This window comes from Xenopus laevis, chromosome 4L (genome assembly GCF_017654675.1).
Source record: "Xenopus laevis strain J_2021 chromosome 4L, Xenopus_laevis_v10.1, whole genome shotgun sequence".
NCBI classification, from domain to species: Eukaryota; Metazoa; Chordata; class Amphibia; order Anura; family Pipidae; genus Xenopus; species Xenopus laevis.
In genome coordinates, this window is record NC_054377.1 from 116,039,206 (window position 1) to 116,049,315 (window position 10,110).

Genomic DNA, 10,110 nt, shown 5'->3' on the forward strand with positions numbered 1-10,110 from the left:
GCCCCCGATCATTGAGCCATAGGCAGCTGCTTCTCCTTCCTACCCCTAGTTCCGGCCCTGGGCACACCTTGTAAGCAGTGGAGTTGATCTAGAGCTGTGCTGGCCAGTTACTGGGAGTTAATAATCCATCCATGGAAAACATATCTATTACAGTAATTTTTGCACAGTTATGATTCTAGCTGAATAGTATTTTGACATGGGTGGCTCAGCACTGTTGCCACAATCGTCTTGCATCACTGTTGCCTGAGTGTGATTCCAACATTGGCTCCATCTGCATGTGGTTTGGATGTTCTTCCTTTCTACATGGGTACACTCTGCATACACCCATACTCCAAAGACACCCAGCCCCCTGATAAAACTGACCCATGTGTGCACATTAGGAAGTTTGCAAGCTCAATACAGGATGAATGGTGAAGTGCTGCATAATATATTGGTGCTAAGCAAGGATAATAATAATAATGAATTACATTACTTACTTTTATTAAATTTTTTTTTTATATAATTTTAAAAGATAGTGGTATAATAAAATGGCTGCTTGAGAGGTCAATACCTTTATCATAAGCTTTTGATAACCAATTAGGAATTAGTTCACGAATATGTCATTTTTAAAGACTCCATCACTTTAATCAGAAGACATGTGCTTCCACTTTGAAAAGACCAAGCTAACCCTTTTGATGTAATTTTACTATAGCTTAGGGGACAATTAATCAACTCATATCTCTATGGAATATCATGACTCTTCATTATTACAAAAACATGTCTTGCATCCCACACAGAGGGGACTTTTTATGGAGCTTTTCTTTCTCTTTTAATAATGCATTAGGGATATCTGCTCATTTAACTCAACGGTATTATCAAACAAACCTTTGTTTTCTTAAAGAGGTGATCTGGGGCTGACTAGGGACTCGAATGCCAGCTCATTCAAAAGTGGGATATAATTTACTATGATTCAGTCTTGTTGTAAATCAGTTTTCTTTAAAGGTCAGGAATTAACAAGAGCGAGATCTGTAAAAATAAAGTTTTTAAAAAATGAAACCAGCTGGTGGTCCTTCCTCTGTTGGAGCTGGTTGCTACTGATGCTTATCTTAATTTATTTTATTATTATTAAAACACAAATTTAATTGCCTCCCCGAGCAGTGCTGTCAAATTCTGTAGGGTTTTTAGATAAAACAAATATGCTCACCTTTCCTACCTACCCTACTGAAAAATAAGGAAAAGAAACATATTGTAAAGCAGCAGGGCCGTGTAGTCATTTATATTGTTATTTAATATCTGTGTAAATTTGGCCATGGATCAATCCAATCTTCAGCTCTTCGCAGAGGCTGACTGAAGCTGTGGATACAGTGAATTCTTCCATACTAAAACACTTTGTTACCAGATGGTCCCAATGCTTTATTTTGGCAATTGATTGTTGACTGTGCTGGTAGCTGGCTATTTTAAAAGCCAGTTACTCTTAAATTAAATAAATGTATTAGAGTCTGCCTGAATTAATCAGGAAGAAGTCATTTTAGGGTGAGAAGCCATATAATAACAATTCTGCAACTGATCAGTCTACCGAAAGGCAGTGTATTCAACAGTACATTTAAATAAACCAGTGCAGCCTATCAGTAGGTTTATTGTAATACAGAGTAGTCTACATTATGCGCAAATATCAGTCAAGAAGAATAGTGTTTAAGGGACACTCAGGTTAATAGTTTTATAATCTGGGTTACTGGGTAACACTCATAACCATCCTGATACGCAATAGCCAGAAAACATTAGCTTAATAAGTTTGCTTTTTCTTTTGTGAAAGCAAATGGCTCTGTTTTGTATAAAAACCAAACTGATCTAGATGTATTGGCCAAAGCTCCAGCCACTACCCCAGTGCAGGACAAACACCCAGAAAGTAAAAGGCAATGGAACTTTTGCATTTGGGTTAGATGGACTGTGATCTTGCTTGTACTTCTAATGAACCCAGCTTTTGTCAGGGGCCTCTGACCATGATCCCAGAGGCGTAACTAGAGGGGGGCGGGCCCTGGCGCGGGTCGTGCAGCCGGGCTCCGCCCCCCCTCCGTACGGCCGGAAACGGCCGCAGAACTGAGTGGTGCCGCAGAACTGAGTGGTGCGCGAGCTGCCGGGGGCCCTGAGGGGGTGCGGGCCCTGGCTGCTCGCACCCCCTGCTCCCCCGGTAGTTCCGCCACTGCATGATCCCCAAGTAATGCAAAAAGAGAAATTAGCAATGAGACCATAAACACCACACTGACTTATTACAATCATATAGGTAAAAAGGCTATCTATATGCATAAACAGTCATGCTGAACCCTATAAACATACATTTATATTTTTATTTCTGTAGCACTACTTATATATGCAGCAGAATATGGATCAGTAGAGAAAGGACCCTACAACTGACTGGGGGCTTGGGAATGCAGAGGGCCTAATATCTTCACTTGATATTAGGAGAGCCCACTAGTGATTGGCGTATTTCCCGCGAAATTCGTGAAACCGCGAAAAATTAGCGAAACATGCCGGCGTTAAAGTTAATGGGCGTCCGAATAGTGTTGAAGCACATTTTGGACGCAAAATACATAAATTCACCGCAAATGTATTCTCCCATCACTAGAGCCCAGTAATATTTACGTGTAGTATATTTTACTGTGGAGTTCAGTAGCATCTAGTTACAAATTTTTATATTAGGTCAAACATATTATTAGCTATGCTTTAAAAGAACATTCACACTTAAAACCTTTTATGTCAAATGCGAACTCTATAAAATTCAACAAATTTGAATTATATTATAAAGATAGTAATTTATAGCTTCTTTATATATCCATCAAGGGCACTTATCCAGCAGCTCACTTGTTAAAGTAAAGTAGGGGTTCCCAACCTTTTTTTAACCATGAGCCTCATTCAACTGTATAAAGAGTCCCTATGGAGCTCCTATGTGGACTAGCAGCCTACAGAAGGCTCTGTTTGGCAGTACACATGGTTTTTTTTTGCAACCAAACTTGCTTCCAAGCCAGGAATTCAAAAATAAGCACCAGCTTTGAGGCCACTGGGAGCAACAGTCAAGGGGTTGGTGAGCAACAAGTTGCTTGTGAGCCACTGGTTTGTGATCACTGAGGTAGAGTATCAGCATATGTTTTTTTCTAGAAAAGTTTTATAAAACTATAGGAGACTTAAAAAGGTGACCAGTAAATGCTACCTGATGATTGGTTGCATGGGTTTAACTTAGTGGGACTCATTTATAAACTTCATGCAGCGCATAATGATTTGCACAGTGAAAATATTTGCCCTGTGCATGGTTATATTTATAAAGCTGGATAATAGTGGTGTACTTAAACAGAATTGCAAATTTTTATTAACACTGAAAATGTCCATAAGAGCTTTTTAAATATGGCAAAAAATGCAAAGTGCTAATATTTATGTGAATACGCTTGAGTTAAGTCATGACTGGTGGAGATAATATTCGCAAAACAGTTTCCTAAATTGCAAATTTAAATTACTGTCAACGCTATTTTTGCACACAACAACCTTTAGGAAATTTAAATATTCGCATTTTGCATTAATGTCTGGAGAAATAAAAGCACAGGTGTTTCACATGCTCATGGAATTTTATGACTGTCCAATTTAACTCACCCATGATGAAGTTATTGCTTCTAGTAATTCCTCCTGAACCTAATCTTATTTTACACAAATAATCCAATAATCCAGGGTTCAGTCAGGCTATACTTTGTACTTCTATTAGCACACTGGAAAATAACCGGTTGCTCTTTATAGCCATGATTGAAGGGATTTAAAGACCCTACAATTCTGTTTGGTTTATATGCCAAAAAGAGGTTTGATAGAGTGCACTGGACCACCTAGAGCAAACAATGCAAATGTACGGCATACAAGGACCGATTGGTCATGCCATCTTATCCTTCTACATCAAGCCATCAGCAAGATAGAGCTTCCACTCCATTCCATTTCAAATAAGAAATGGAACAAGACAGGGTTGCCCTTTATCACCCACTTATCTTCAACCTCATGCAGGAACCTCTAGCCAGGATAATATGCAACATGACATCATGCTAACATTGACGAACCCGGAAGAATCATTAGCAGCAGCCATGTAGATCCTCCAAAGTTTCAGCAAAATATCATACTACAAAAGAAATGACTTAAAATTCTAGATCCTAGAAACAATGAATCAATTAAAACCCAAATATAGCTACCAATGGCAAACACACTCTATTTCTTACTTAGGGGTGGAAGTGAGTGACTCTCTTCTATGAGGCAAACTACCCAAAACTGCTAATAGACACACAAGTGCTTCTGCATACACGGATACCCCTCTACACCTCTTGGCTGGGCAGAATTGGCCCTATCAAAATGCAAAGCACAAAAGCTTATCAATGACCATATCTTGGCTAAACTGAAACCAAGGATAAAGCAGAAATACTTTACATGCAAACATCCCCATGGAAAGGAGAATTTGGAGTGCCCAACATAGAAAGGTATTACCAAGCTACACTACTGGACCAGCTGCGAGCATGGAATCTTCCAACAATGGAGTTACACTTGATCCAACAAAATTCTCTCTCACCACTCAGTCTCAAAGGCCTAACGTGGAGCAAAAGTATAGATACAGTAGCTTGTCACCCCACTGCTAACCAGACAACAAAGACTGGTCCAAAACTCTAAAACTCTGGTCCAAACTAAATAAAAAGAAACCACTCTTCACCTTTCTAGCTCAACAAGCTCCAGTGGAAACTCTATAAATTAACATCCCGAGACCTGAACCTCAACTTAACTAACTTAACTCGCATGAGCATCAACATGAAACCATATGACAAACTATCACAGGAATACAACCTACTCAAACAGAATTTCTACAAATATTTGCACATAAAACACCTTCTAACTACTACAATTAAATCAAGTAATACAACACCTACTACATGCTAAAAATTGAACTCCAATAACCCGCCCAGTCCAAAAAGAATTGCAAAGATATACAGCATACTGACAGAGGAGGAAACCAACATATGTTACGAAATGGGAACAAGAACTAAATATTACAGTAGCCTTACCACAGTGGCAGGAGATGGCAAATGCCACCTACAAATACTCAAAATGCAATAACCACATTGCAAATGCAAGTAACCTGTTCTACAAATTAATATGCCAACTCTCCTGCAACAATACTACCCTAATGTTCCAAAAACCTGCTGCAGAGAATGCAACAAAGAGAGAAACCTGTTAGACATATGGTGGCAGTGTCCGAAGATTGCAGAAACTCCAATGAAAGATATCTACATTTATATAATACAAAATATAATGTTAAAAATGGTGAAGAGCAGCATATTTATTACTAGATAGGCTGTTCTAATATATTTAGGGGCAGATTTATCAAGGGTCGAAGTGAATTCGAGGGAATTTTCGAAGTAAAAAAAATTCGAAATTCAAAATAATTTTTTGGATACTTCGACCATCGAATAGGATACTACGACTTCGAATTTACTTTGACTTTGATTTGAAGTAAAAATCGTTCATTCGATTCGAAGTACGATTGGACTCCAATCATACTACGATCGGAATATGATCGTACGATGAATAAAATCCTCCAACTTCGAATGTCGGAGGATTCTATTAGATGGTCGAATTTCGAAGTATTTTCCACTTCGAAATTCGACCCTTGATAAATCTGCCCCTTAAAGGGGAAGGAAACCTAGTCAGCGCAAACCCCCCACCCCCCCTCCCGTTTGTTGCCCACCCTCCCTCCTCCCCCCTGGCCTACCCGTCCCGCTGGGCAAATGCCCCTAACTTGTTACTTACCCTTCTGCGCAGGTCCAGTCCAGGGAGTTCACCGACGACATCTTCCACGCTATCTTCTTCCTGCAGTGAACGGCACATGCGCAGTAGGATCATTTCGCTGGTACGATCTACTGCGCATGCGCGTGACTTTTGGCGCATGCGCAGTAGATCCGTACCGGCGAAATGATCCTACTGTGCATGCGCCAAAACGCTGTTCACAGCAGGAAGAAGATCGCGTGGAAGAAGATGTCATCGGTGAACTCCCTGGACTGGACATTTCATACGAGTACTGAAGGATTTGCTGGGAAAAGGCCTTTGTAAACTAGATCCATTTTAGTAGTAGCAAAAGCTATTCTTGATTCTGACAATCTGGTGCATAATTCACTAGACTACATCACTGAGGAAAGAATTACATAATTTTATCACATCCCAACAATCCACACAGGCTACAGAAGGATTATAAGGAACTGGAAATGTTATAGTGTGTTTCATATTGTGTTCTACTGTAATTCAAGCTTTAACTTCCCTTGTTCTTGTAATTATGGGTGCAGAATTGGTACATTTGGGCATGAGGAGCTCAAGAAGAATTTGATGGCCATAAGATTAAGGGAGTTACTCCAGAAACTAATCAGGTGATGTTGGTCAGTGACCTGTTGGAATAAACCACCTTTTTTATTTAACCGGAGTGCCGCCTTTCCATTCCTTGAGCAATTACTTAATATTTTGTTCCCCTCCTATGCCACAAAGGAAAAAATTAACCCTAAGGAAAGTGTTCGAAATGCTCCTTTATTGGAAATAATTGAAATGACAGGTGATAAAACCAATTCAGATGGCTTCACAATATATTGGTTTAACCATCAGCGATTTCAGTTATTTCCAATGGAGACGCAATTTCGGGAGATTTGTCGGCCACAGTCGTGCATAAATAATCATGGGCGACAAAATCTCACGTCAGCCACTGTATTTAAAAACAAGTTGTTCTTATATGAAAGAAAAACATTGTTACCTTCCCAGCACTGTTTTATGTGTTAATGGCTATTATGATTACTATGGTTACTTATCATTCATAGTTGTTGATTTTTAGAGGTTCAGTTTTTTAGTTTAATTTTAAAACAAAATAAAAACATACCTTAATTAATGTACAAGTTCATAGTGAAAAAAGCCAACTAGAGTTTATACTGGAAAAAAATACATCATTAAACATTTCACCAAATAATTTAAATCCAGTTGTGACATGTTAAAGTAATTGTAATATATTTATAATGTCAGGTTGAAAAGGGCCACTATAACCATTGGTAATTATTCCTTATTATTATTAAGGCCTGTGCTATAACCACTCCTCTAAAACCAAATCCCCTTCATCCTATTAAATTTAACTGAATTACCCTTGGCCGTGTAAAATGTCCCGTGAACAACATTCAGATGTAAAAGAGTTGAGGATAAATGTGTTCATGAAAAATATTCCTGGGTGGTGCAAAAAAAGTGCTGTGATTGGCCAGTTGGCAGCTTCTATGTGGACTGGCAGCCTACAGGAGTACATCTAGTTTGTATGCAACCAAAACTTGCCACCAAGCTTGGAATTCAAAAATAAGCACCTGCTTTGAGGCCACTGGGAGATACATCCAATGGGTTGGTGAGCACCATGCTGCTCACAAGCCACTGGTGGGGATCACTGCCCTAGAAGTTATCAGACGTTCTGTTGCCCCCAGTAGACCTATCTCAAAGGATAATATTTTGAGTAGTGCTAATTTTTGTGTGAGGAGTCAAGGCAACCAAAATAAAGAAATTGCTGCACAATGTGAAATCATATGAATAAAACTGGTGTCTTCTGAATTATGCCAATGTGCTGTGTAGTGCAGCCCACGTGTCTTCTGTTCTGGTGTAATTACAAAGTTCTATAGTGTTTTTCCAAAATTTTTCGGATTAACCAGCGCAAATCACGACTATGTCAAGAAACAACTTCAGGGACATCTGTCATTGACTTCTACATGACCTCGATAGGTTTGAGATGGAGTACTTTCTGATTTTTAGCAGATTTGGGGTATAATAAATCTCTAAAAATTTGAGTTTCTATTTTTCAGATAATGGATCTTTCTGTAATTTGGATCTTCAAACTATATGTCTACTGGAAAATAATTTAAACATTAAATAAACCCAACAGGCTGGTTTTGCCTCCAGTAAGAAATAATTATATCTTAGTTTGGATCAAGTACAAGCTACTGTTTTATTATTACAGAGTTTAAGGAAATAATTTTGAAAAATTGGCTTATTTGAATAAAATTCTAAAATAAAAGTCTATGGGACATGGCCTTTCCGTAATTTGGAGCTTTCTAGATAATGGATTTCCAGATAACATTTCCCATACCTGTAACAGGAATTGTTAGGTTATATCTTTATATTCAGTAATTAATTTAACAGAAAACAAATTAACATAATGGCCCAGTCCTTATATTTTGTCACATAATTACAGGGAGAATACATTTGTACATATTTATAACAAGGAATTAATTACGCCCAGGAGAGCTTCAGTTTTCTATAACCAGTGTCCTTTACAGTTATCTGATTTGTAACATTTATGCCTGGGTATCATATAATGAGCTTGCCCCCAGCATTCCCACACAGAATGTCTAGCAAGCCCTAGCCTTGGCAATGGTTGCAGCCAACTGGGAAATTATTTAAACTTGGATTATATACTGTTTCCCATTAAAGGTAAAGATATCAAATGTAGTGACTGATCATTGAGGCTCATTTAGACTTGTGTCTCGCATAACAGCATTTGGGATGTAATAAGAGGTGGGTTGGGATGTGGTGAGAATCCCAATCCAATTTCCCTAATTCTCCCATAAAGAGATTTTATTTTCATCATCTTTTAGATCCTTCTCCGCTGAACCTAAAAAAAGAAATTGCCAACCTTAAATAAGGTAGATTTTGTTTTGATCAGGCCTTGGAATACGAGTCCTTAAACCATTGTTCTAAGAGAGTTTACCCTTTGGAATTTTTCATGCTTCAATCAAGCATGTGATTACGCACAAACTGCAGACCGAGGAACAAAACTTCTCAATATACTGCAAACATCAATTCAGTGCCAAAAGGGATAATTGTTCACCCTATTACTCATTACATGGATAAATACACAACCATTCTTTCTGAAACATTGAAATATAACAGAGGGCACCGCATTCTACCATTCCCCAAACAAGTCTTTTGAGATCAGGGTAACATTTTAGTAGTGTTTTTCTGGCACTTTGCCTAGCTGTATCCATTTTAAAGCCCCTTTTCTCATGGCTATGGGACAATCTAAATAAAACTCCCCTTCCTCAATGGCAAAGCACAATGAGAACATAACATGCTGTATCCCCCTTCTGAAGCACTAACCGCTGCTAGATTTTTCTCTGGCAATCATCTGAAACAAAGCAATAAAACAAAAGTAAGAGCTTGGCAAGCTTGAATTTATCGGCTGATCAAAGAAGCTGATCTGACAGTCACTGAAATGAGTAGGAAGCCATTAGCTTCGAGCTGCCAACACTAACACAGCAACTGCTATTGAAAGTCTGAAAGCTGCTCAGAAAACTTATTTAAGAATGAGAAATGCCAGTGTGTCTGCTTATACTGAAAAAAACGAGACCATAAGGCAGGTTGGAGCCATTTTAAGTATATATTTTTTTTTATCCCCAAAATCTGACTTGTGGATTAGCATTTGCTTTCATGGTTGCTTTTGAGTTCAGGTGTTGTTTAAACATATTGTGGGACGAAAATGATTCTCTTTCTACTAATAAAAATGAAACAAGTGTAATGAACATATGGAAGATATTCAAAGGGGCTGGTTTATTAAGCTGCAATTTTTTCGGATTGGGCTTTTTGGCGCCAAAAATCCAAAAAAGTAGCAGGAAAAAAATTCTGACAATCCGAATCTGAAAATATGAAGTTAAAACCTGTTGAAAACATGTCAAAGTCAATGGCAGAGGTCCTTTAAGAAGATCTTTCTTTGATTCATGGTATTAGAGGTTTTACAGATATTTTTGACGCTGATTTTTGTGCAACAATATGAAAAAGTGGTAGTTATTGTGCAACACCTTGAAAAAGTTGCGGTCTTTGTGGCTTTTCTGCAACTTTTCCCATTCATGCTTTTTTTATTCAAATTAAATAAAAATCATTTACTAAAAGTCATGACATTCATAGTTTTTGAGAAAGCGAGTTTAGTCGTGGTATAAAAAACCTCTAAAACCACTAATATCCAACCTTTGATAAATAGGCCTCCATGTGGTCGATTTACTAAAATTTTGGGGCACATTTACTATGGGTCGAATATCAAGGGTTAATTAACCCTCGATA